The sequence below is a fragment of the Scyliorhinus canicula genome, chromosome 13 (genome assembly GCF_902713615.1).
Source record: "Scyliorhinus canicula chromosome 13, sScyCan1.1, whole genome shotgun sequence".
Taxonomy (NCBI): Eukaryota; Metazoa; Chordata; class Chondrichthyes; order Carcharhiniformes; family Scyliorhinidae; genus Scyliorhinus; species Scyliorhinus canicula.
The window spans coordinates 115,714,852-115,722,807 of NC_052158.1; the positions used below are offsets into that span (position 1 = coordinate 115,714,852).

Here is a 7,956-nt window from a genome sequence, read left to right on the forward strand (position 1 = left end):
ACCTTATTCACAACTGTTTCCTTCCCTTTATGTTGAGCTCCTTTTCTCTTGTGTCTGTTACAGTTGTAATACATTTGGCAGCTCAGAAGCCATGTGTTCTGTTCTCACTGTGACCATCAATCGTTATGTTCCCTTTTGTCAACATCAAAATAAACTTTAGTGTAATATTTTCTCTGAAATTTTAATAAATATTGAATGAAGAATAAAAAACATAGTTTTAAAATAGAGAAAACAACTTACCCACAACCTGCCAATTAGCTCTCTCTCACGTAGCCTCTACTCATGCAGCAGGGTTAGACAACTCTCTGAAGATGAACAAGTTAGAAAGCAGAGAAGCCAAAGAGCACCTCCTTCCCTTCTGCAACAAATTCTCACTTTCCTCAAATTCCCAAATATACTCACTCTACTGAGTTTCACACAGATCTGATGTCTCTTCCAACTGCTCGTGAGCCCACTTACTGACCAATTGCTCAATGGGACGTGCCTTGTTAGTGAGGAATGTCTGCAATAGGTGATTCAGGCAGACTTGTCATAAATTACTGTCAGCACTGAGAATAACAGCGCAAAACAAGTCTGAAATCTTTCGATAAGGTTGTTTACTTCATTTACAGCATATGCAGCCCCACAGCTTAGCTTGATAAACACTTTGGCAATTAAAGATATCACAAGTTAGTCTAATCATATACATTATTAGTTGCACCTTACAACTGGGTGCATGACCACAGAACCATGAAATCATTAGATCATAAGGAATATGATCTCATTTAGGCCACTCAGATCTGGTCTGCTATTTAATGAAATCATGGCTGATCTGATTGTGGCGTTATCTTTTCCACCAACCCCCCATCACCCACGACACCTTTGTGGATCCAAAAACTATCCAACTCAACCTTGAACATATTCAATTCTAAAGACAAATGCTTCTCTGGGAGAATAAATTCCTCCTCATCTCTCTCTACTCAGAGAAAACGTGTCCCCAGTTCTCGGCTTCCCCACGAGAGAAAACATTCTCTCAGGTGTACAAACTTATCAAATTCTTCCTCTCTAATGATTTTAAATAATAAAACCTTGATGGAAGATCAAAGCTCCCAAGATTGGCATGTAGAAGCTATGCTGTGATGTTTGGCAACGTCACACTGAGAACAGTCAGGTCGTCCAGCTTTGGGGTTTCATGTTAAACATTCATAACTAATGAGTTTAATATCCAGGATTTGTTTTGTATCTTTAACAACACCATTTTGCTACAGTTTATTATTCATTCTCATCATGAAGGTGTCACGGGAAAGGACAACACTTATAGCTTAAACATAGTTCCCATGAGATGGTGTTCTTGACCTTCATCTGTGGGCAAGAGGTTGGTGCTTGGTTGATCAGTATTACCATTGTGTTTCTTTTCTCTAAATTTGGACAGAGGGTTAAATTATGTATTATTTCTGGTCTGTTTATATAGTAGTTCAATAAACAAAGACAAGACAGGACCCATCAGTCCAATTGTGTTGTAATTCCAGGAGATGTTGTCATCTGGAGGAGCCCTGGCTCTGGGTTTCAGACTGAGTGACAAGGTTGTCTGCCCCCAGGCTCAGCCAGAGCAAATACTCAAATTGATTCACAGTGTAGATACCTGGGGTGGCCACGCCCCGTGAACACTTTGCAAAGAATGCTGGGAAAACGGACAATGCTGAGAAAGCAAGCAGGTGCAAGGTTTGTCTGTTGATTGGAGCTGTAGCTCCCAGATAAGACTGATACTGCAAAGCCATTACCATATTAATGAGCCATCTCCGGGGACAAAAGAGAAACATTTAGGTAAACGATACTAAAGCAGACACCCCGGTGGCAGAGGAGACTAGAACAAAGCAGGCCAACGGCCACCTAGGACCCGCCCAACAATCAGGCACCCAGCCCTTTATTGGAGGAAATCGATACCGATGATCAGGATATGGTCCAATTAATTGGGACCAAGTTCCAGGCCCGCCCAAAAGCACGCAAAGCCCCCTTTGGGTATATGAAGAAGCCCCCAAGAGAGAATAGCTCTCCTGGCCTTGGCTCTCAGCGACGAGAGACCTGCCTAGCAGCTGCACCAGAACAAGTAAGTCCAAAGTCAACGCACGCTACGAGACAGACGCTCCTAGCTACTATTCCGTACCAGCTCGACCACAGCAGCCTCAGAACCGGACAACGGACATTGTTCCTCTGACTGAGTGGGCACCCGAAGCTAAGTATAGGCTTTAGTAGTAGTGATAGATTAGTTGGTAGAGTTTTGTACATGAGTATATTTGACTGTGTGTGTAAATAAATGAGCATTGATTTCGAACTTAGTAACTGTTGTATCGAGTCTTTGATCTGTATTCGGATTCGAACCTTGTGGCGGTATCGAAAGATACCTGGCGACTCTTGAGCAAACGTAATAAGATTTAAGGAAGATGACCATATTAACCACCATAAACAGACAATTTAAGAGAGAACACAACGAGCAAGAATGATCTCAGAGGTGAGTAGGAACTGCTAAATAAAATGTAAAGAATGATTTACATGGTTGACCCCAGAACTGAGAGAAAATAATGAACTGACTGCGGCTACTTTCTGCAGCAAAGTGAAGGTGGAGGGATGCCATGACGGAGGCCATCGAGATTATGAAAGGCTTTGAGAAAGTAAACACAGAGAAGATTTTTCCACTTGCATTTGAAGTCAGATCAAGGGGCATTCATTAAATGAAAGATAGTGTAAGTATCCTTTCTGTTTATTCTCTTTTTTATCCTTTCTTTTATTTTGCTGTTATTATTTTTGATCCAGGGCTGAATAGTGGATGCGCGTCTTTAAATTAAACTGCAGAGAGGAGTGAGTAATTCAGAATTTACAGAAGAAAACACACTGAAAGTTGTTGCTAGTTTGAACAGGAGACGTCAGACATTTCAGCACCAGAGAGAGAGAGAGATGGGGTGGGACTTGGTTTGATTAATTGGCTGGTGACCAATGAATTGGCCAAAAGGCTGTACTCTGCATGGTAACAAGTGGTGATTGGATCCCAGAATAGTTCTCAGATACCTCAGGGAGCAGTTGAGTCTTAGACACACAAAGACAAGGGCCTGCTCTCTCTCTCAATTTATCTCACTCCAGAAAGGTTGTGAGTACTGTATTTCTGAAGCTGCAGATAACCTGAATGAATGAATCCACAGGGAAACATTTACAGGCTGCAAATAAAGACAAGGGCTTGCTCTCTCTCACTCTCTAGAAAGGTTGTGAGGGCTGTATTTCAACATTAATCACAGAGACCTGGAGAAATCTACAGTAAAAAGTTTGATGAGGAGTAAGGTGCTAGAAACAACCACCTGAAACAAAGACTATTTTTCCTTTTACTTATGATTTTCACCCCTCCTCTCCCTCTGTGTTTGTTTGTCTTCTGGGTTTGTAGAGGGGGAAGCAAGTTAAAGTGGAGAATTGGGAATTATATATTAGTTAACCAGTATTTTCTGCATATTTAATTATAATTCTTATTAAAAATTAAGAGTAATTGTGTTTACATTTTTAAAAATTGTATTTTACAATTTAACGTGGCCAGTCCACGTAACCTGCACATAATTGGGTTGTGAGGGTGAGACCCACGCAGACATGGGGAGAATGTGCAACTCCACGCAGACAGTGACCAGGGCTGGGATCGAACACGGGTCATCAGCGCCGTGAGGCAGGAGTGCTAACCACTGCACCAATGTTTACATTTTCAAACCAGGTGACTGTAATTATTGGGCAGCCAAGGGCCAAAGACATCGGGATTTTGTTTCTAAGAATTATTGGTTGATTCAGTTGAGTTGGGACTCCGGGAAAAGTGGGGCTGGAATTGATGGCCCACTACCCACTAGCTGTCATAAGAATAATCACCAGTAATCCAACAGGGAATTGGAGGGAAACGTATTTGTCCAAATGTTCAAACGCATTTTGCTGAAACAAAACCCGACAACGGCAGTAATAATCTGACATTCTAATCAGAGGGACATAACGCAGCTGGTGGTGTATGGTTTATTTTGCTGACCGTGTGCCATTAATATTAAGATCTTTTGGATGGTATTTCTGTCAGTTCAGAAAAAAGGATGCATATGTGAGGTACAGGCAACTAAAAACAGAGAAAGCACTTGAGGAATACAAGGAAAAAAGAATAGAGCTCAAGCAGGGAGGTAGGAGGGCAAAAAGGGTCACAAAATGTCCTTGGCAGACCCCTTAAGGAGAATCCCAAGCCATTTTATATGTATATTAGGAACAAGAGGGTAGCTAGAGAAAAAGTTCGTCCACTCAAGGACAAAGGAGGGAAATTATATGCAGAACCAGAGGAAGTAGGTGAAGTCCTTAATGAATCTTTTGCATCGGAACTCGGGTATACTGGGAAGATCTCGCTTTTGCTCATGTTGAGTTTGTAGCCCGAGAAGTCTCTAAACTCTTTCAGGAGCGCAACGATTCCGTCCATGCTGCTCTGTGGGTCCGAGATGTAGAGGAGCAGGTCATCTGCATAGAGTGAGACTCTGTGCTCTCTGCCTCCCCTTCGGATCCCCCTCCAATTTTTTGCTGCCCTGAGCGCGATTGCTAGCGGTTCGATTGCTAGTGCGAACAGCAGCGGGGACAGTGGGCATCCTTGTCTGGTGCCCCTGTGCAGTTGAAAGTATCGGGAGTTGGTATTGTTGGTCCATACGCTCGCCATGGGAGCGTTGTATAGGAGCTTTACCCAGGACGTGAACTCTGTTCCAAGACCGAACCACTCCAGTACCTCTATGAGGTATTTCCATTCGACTCTGTCGAAGGCCTTTTCTGCGTCCAGGGAGACGATCACCTCTTGTGTTCTCTCCCCGGAGGGGGTCATTATCACGTTCAGCAGGCGCCTGATGTTCGAGGTAAGCTGTCTACCTTTGACGAAGCCCGTCTGGTCCTCTGTGACCACCTCAGGTACACAGTCTTCTAGCCTTTTGGCTAGGAGTTTGGCCAGTATTTTGGCGTCTGCGTTCAGCAGAGAGATGGGTCTGTATGACCCACATTCCGTTGGGTCTTTGTCTTTCTTAGGTCTTAGTGAGATTGAGGCCTGTGCTAACGTGGGTGGCAACGTGCCCCTAGCTAGCGAGTCTGTGAACATCTCCCGCAGGTGCGGGGCCAGCGCTGTCGTGAATTTTTTGTAGAAGTCCGCCGGGAATCCATCTGGTTCCAGCGCCTTCCCCGTCTGCATGGAGCTGATACTGTCCATGATCTTTCCCAGTGCTAGTGGTGCTTCCAGGTCCCGTTTTCTGCCCCCTCCCACGACTGGTATGTCCAGTCCATCAAGGAACTGGTTCATCCCAGCCTTCCCCGTTGGGGGCTCTGAGGTGTACAGCTCTTGGTAGAAGGCCTTGAAGGTTTTGTTAATCCTCTCTGGATCTGTTTCCAACGTGCCTCCGGTACCCCTGATTTGCGCAATTTCTCTGGTGGCTGTCTGCTTTCTCAGCTGGTGTGCCAACAGGCGGCTGGCTTTGTCTCCGTGTTCGTACAGGGTCCCGCACGCTTGGCGGAGTTGGTGCACTGCTTTCCTGGTGGAGAGCAGGTCAAAGTTCCTTTGTAGTTCTTTCCTCCCCGCCAGGAGCTCTACGGTCGGGGCCTCGGAGTATTTACGGTCTACCTCCAGTATGGAGTCGACCAGCTTCTGCCTAGCCATCCTTTCCTCCCTATCTCTTTGCGATTTGAAGGCAATGATTTCCCCTCTTAGTACGGCTTTAAGCGCTTCCCAGAACGTGGAGGGTGAGACCTCCCCGTTTTGGTTGTTCTCCGTGTACTCCGCTATGGCCCGCGCTATCCTTTTGCTGAAGGCCTTGTCAGCTAGTAAGGCACCGTCCAACCTCCATGTGGGGCGCTGGGCCCTTCCCGTCTCCAGCCGCACGTCCATGTAGTGTGGAGCGTGGTCTGATATCACAATTGCGGAGTATTCCACTTTGCCTATCCCTGGAAGCACCGTTTTCCCCACCACAAAGAAGTCAATTCTGGTGTACACATTGTGTACTGGGGAGAAGAAGGAGAATTATTTCTCCCCCGGGTGGGCGAACCTCCAGGGATCCACTGCTCCCATCTGCTCCATAAAGTGACTGAGTTCCCTTGCCATGCTTGAGGTTTTCCCCGTTTTGGGGTTTGATCTGTCCGTCTTTGGATCCTGTACACAGTTGAAGTCCCCCCCCCATGATTAGTCGATGCGTCGCTATGTCCGGGATTTCTGCCATGGTCTTTTTGATGAAACTCGTGTCGTCCCAGTTGGACGCGTACACGTTGGCTAGTACCCCCGGTGCCCCATCCAGGGCCCCGCTGACCATGACGTACCGTCCCCCCGGGTCCGTAACCGTCTTTGTCACCCTAAACATTGTCCTCTTGACGATCAATATAGCCACTCCCCTGGCCCTTGTCCCATAGCAGGAATGGTAGGTTTGTCCCACCCAACCCTTTCTTACCCGCAGTTGGTCCTGCTCCCTCAGGTGCGTCTCTTGGAGGAAGACTATGTCGCCCCTCATATTTCTGAGGTGGGTGAGGACTCTGGATCTCTTCACTGGGCCGTTAAGTCCCCTTACTTTCCAGGTGATTATCTTGGTGGGGGGCCTCTGCCCCTTCGTTCCTGTGGGATTAACCATACTTATCTGGTGGACGTGCCCCTGCCCTCCGGGGTTTCCCTTTGTTACGGGGCCGTCCAGGATGGCCGCTGTCGCTGCTCTCTCCATGCGGTCGGGTCTCTGCGCTCCGGGGTTTCCCCTTGTCCCGGGGGCACCAGCCATGGCCGTCCACTGTGTGTCCGCCACGCGGGTAGTCCCCTGCACTCTGGGGGCCCCCTTCGCTCACAGACCGTACTGGGTGGGTGCTTGCAGCGGTTCCCTGTTTTCTAGCCCTTGGTTGTGGTACTTTGTAGCCCTGTTTCTTTTCTGGCCTCTTTTGTCCCTCCTTCCCTGCATCCCCTCCCCGGTCTCTCGCTCCCTGTGTGCCCCCCCCCCCCCCCCCCCCAGGTCTCTCCCTTTTCCCTCCTCCCCCGTATACCCCTCCTTTGCCCCTCTATCCCCTATTCCTGTCCCCGTTTGCTATCCTGACTTTGACAGGTGTTTCCCCCCCTCCTCTGCCTGGCGCCTTCCCCCCTGTTGGGGGTGCGCCGCGGCCCTGCTTTGTTGCGTGCCCCCAGCGCTAGCTTTCCTGCTAGTACGGTGGCTCCCCTCTCGGGGGTTATTGTCTCACTTCTCCCCTGCCTGGCCTCTACGGTTTTCTGCCCGCTCTTCCCCCATCCTACCCTGCACCCCTCTCGCCTGCTCTCCCTTCTCCAATACTCTCGTTCCCTCGTGCTGGGGCCTGGCCTCCCACCTGATGTGGTCCCTCGGGCAGTGGTTTGTTCTTTGTTCTGGGTGTTCCTGCCGAGGGGGGGGGCTGGCATTGCCTCGCCCCTCCCCACCCCCCCCGTCGGCGTGTCATTGCCCCTTGCCAGGGGCCCCTCGTCCCTACCCCCCCTGGTTGTTTTCCAGCCCGTGCTCCTCGACGAACCTATTCGCCTCAGCGGGGGCTGTGAAGAAATATTCCCTGTTTTGGTATGTGACCCAGAGTTTCGCTGGGTACAGCATACCAAAACGCACTCTGCTCCTGTGAAGTGCTGCTTTCGCTCTTTTGAACTCAGCTCGTCTCCTAGTTATATCTGCCCCAAGATCCTCATAGATTCGGATGGCGTGCCCTTCCCATTTGCAAGCTCTATTTTCCTTGGCCCAGCGCAGGATTGTCTCCCTATCTCGGTACCGGTGCAGTTTGGCTATGACTGCTCTCGGGTGGTCTCCTGCCTTGGGCTTCGGGCGCAGCAACCGATGTGCTCTGTCCATTTCCGGTGGGGTGGGGTAAGTTTTCCTCCCCACTAAGTTGCCCAGCATCTCAGCCACGTATGCTGTGGGGTTTCTACCCTCGGTCCCCTCTGGCAGGCCCACTATCCTGACATTTTGCCTT

General features: G+C 48.6%; 1 protein-coding gene across 1 annotated transcript in view; it reads right to left on the bottom strand.

Annotated features, from left to right (window-relative positions):
• Nucleotides 1-595, bottom strand: part of LOC119975642 — a 49,960-nt gene extending 49,365 nt beyond the window's left edge. Inside the window, exons 1-2 of the mRNA XM_038815423.1 lie at nt 241-595; nt 3-132 (exon numbers count right to left, since the gene is read on the bottom strand). The gene's annotated coding sequence lies outside the window, so the exon portion shown is untranslated. The remainder of the gene's footprint in view (nt 1-2; nt 133-240) is intronic.
• Nucleotides 596-7,956: the final 7,361 nt, after the last annotated feature.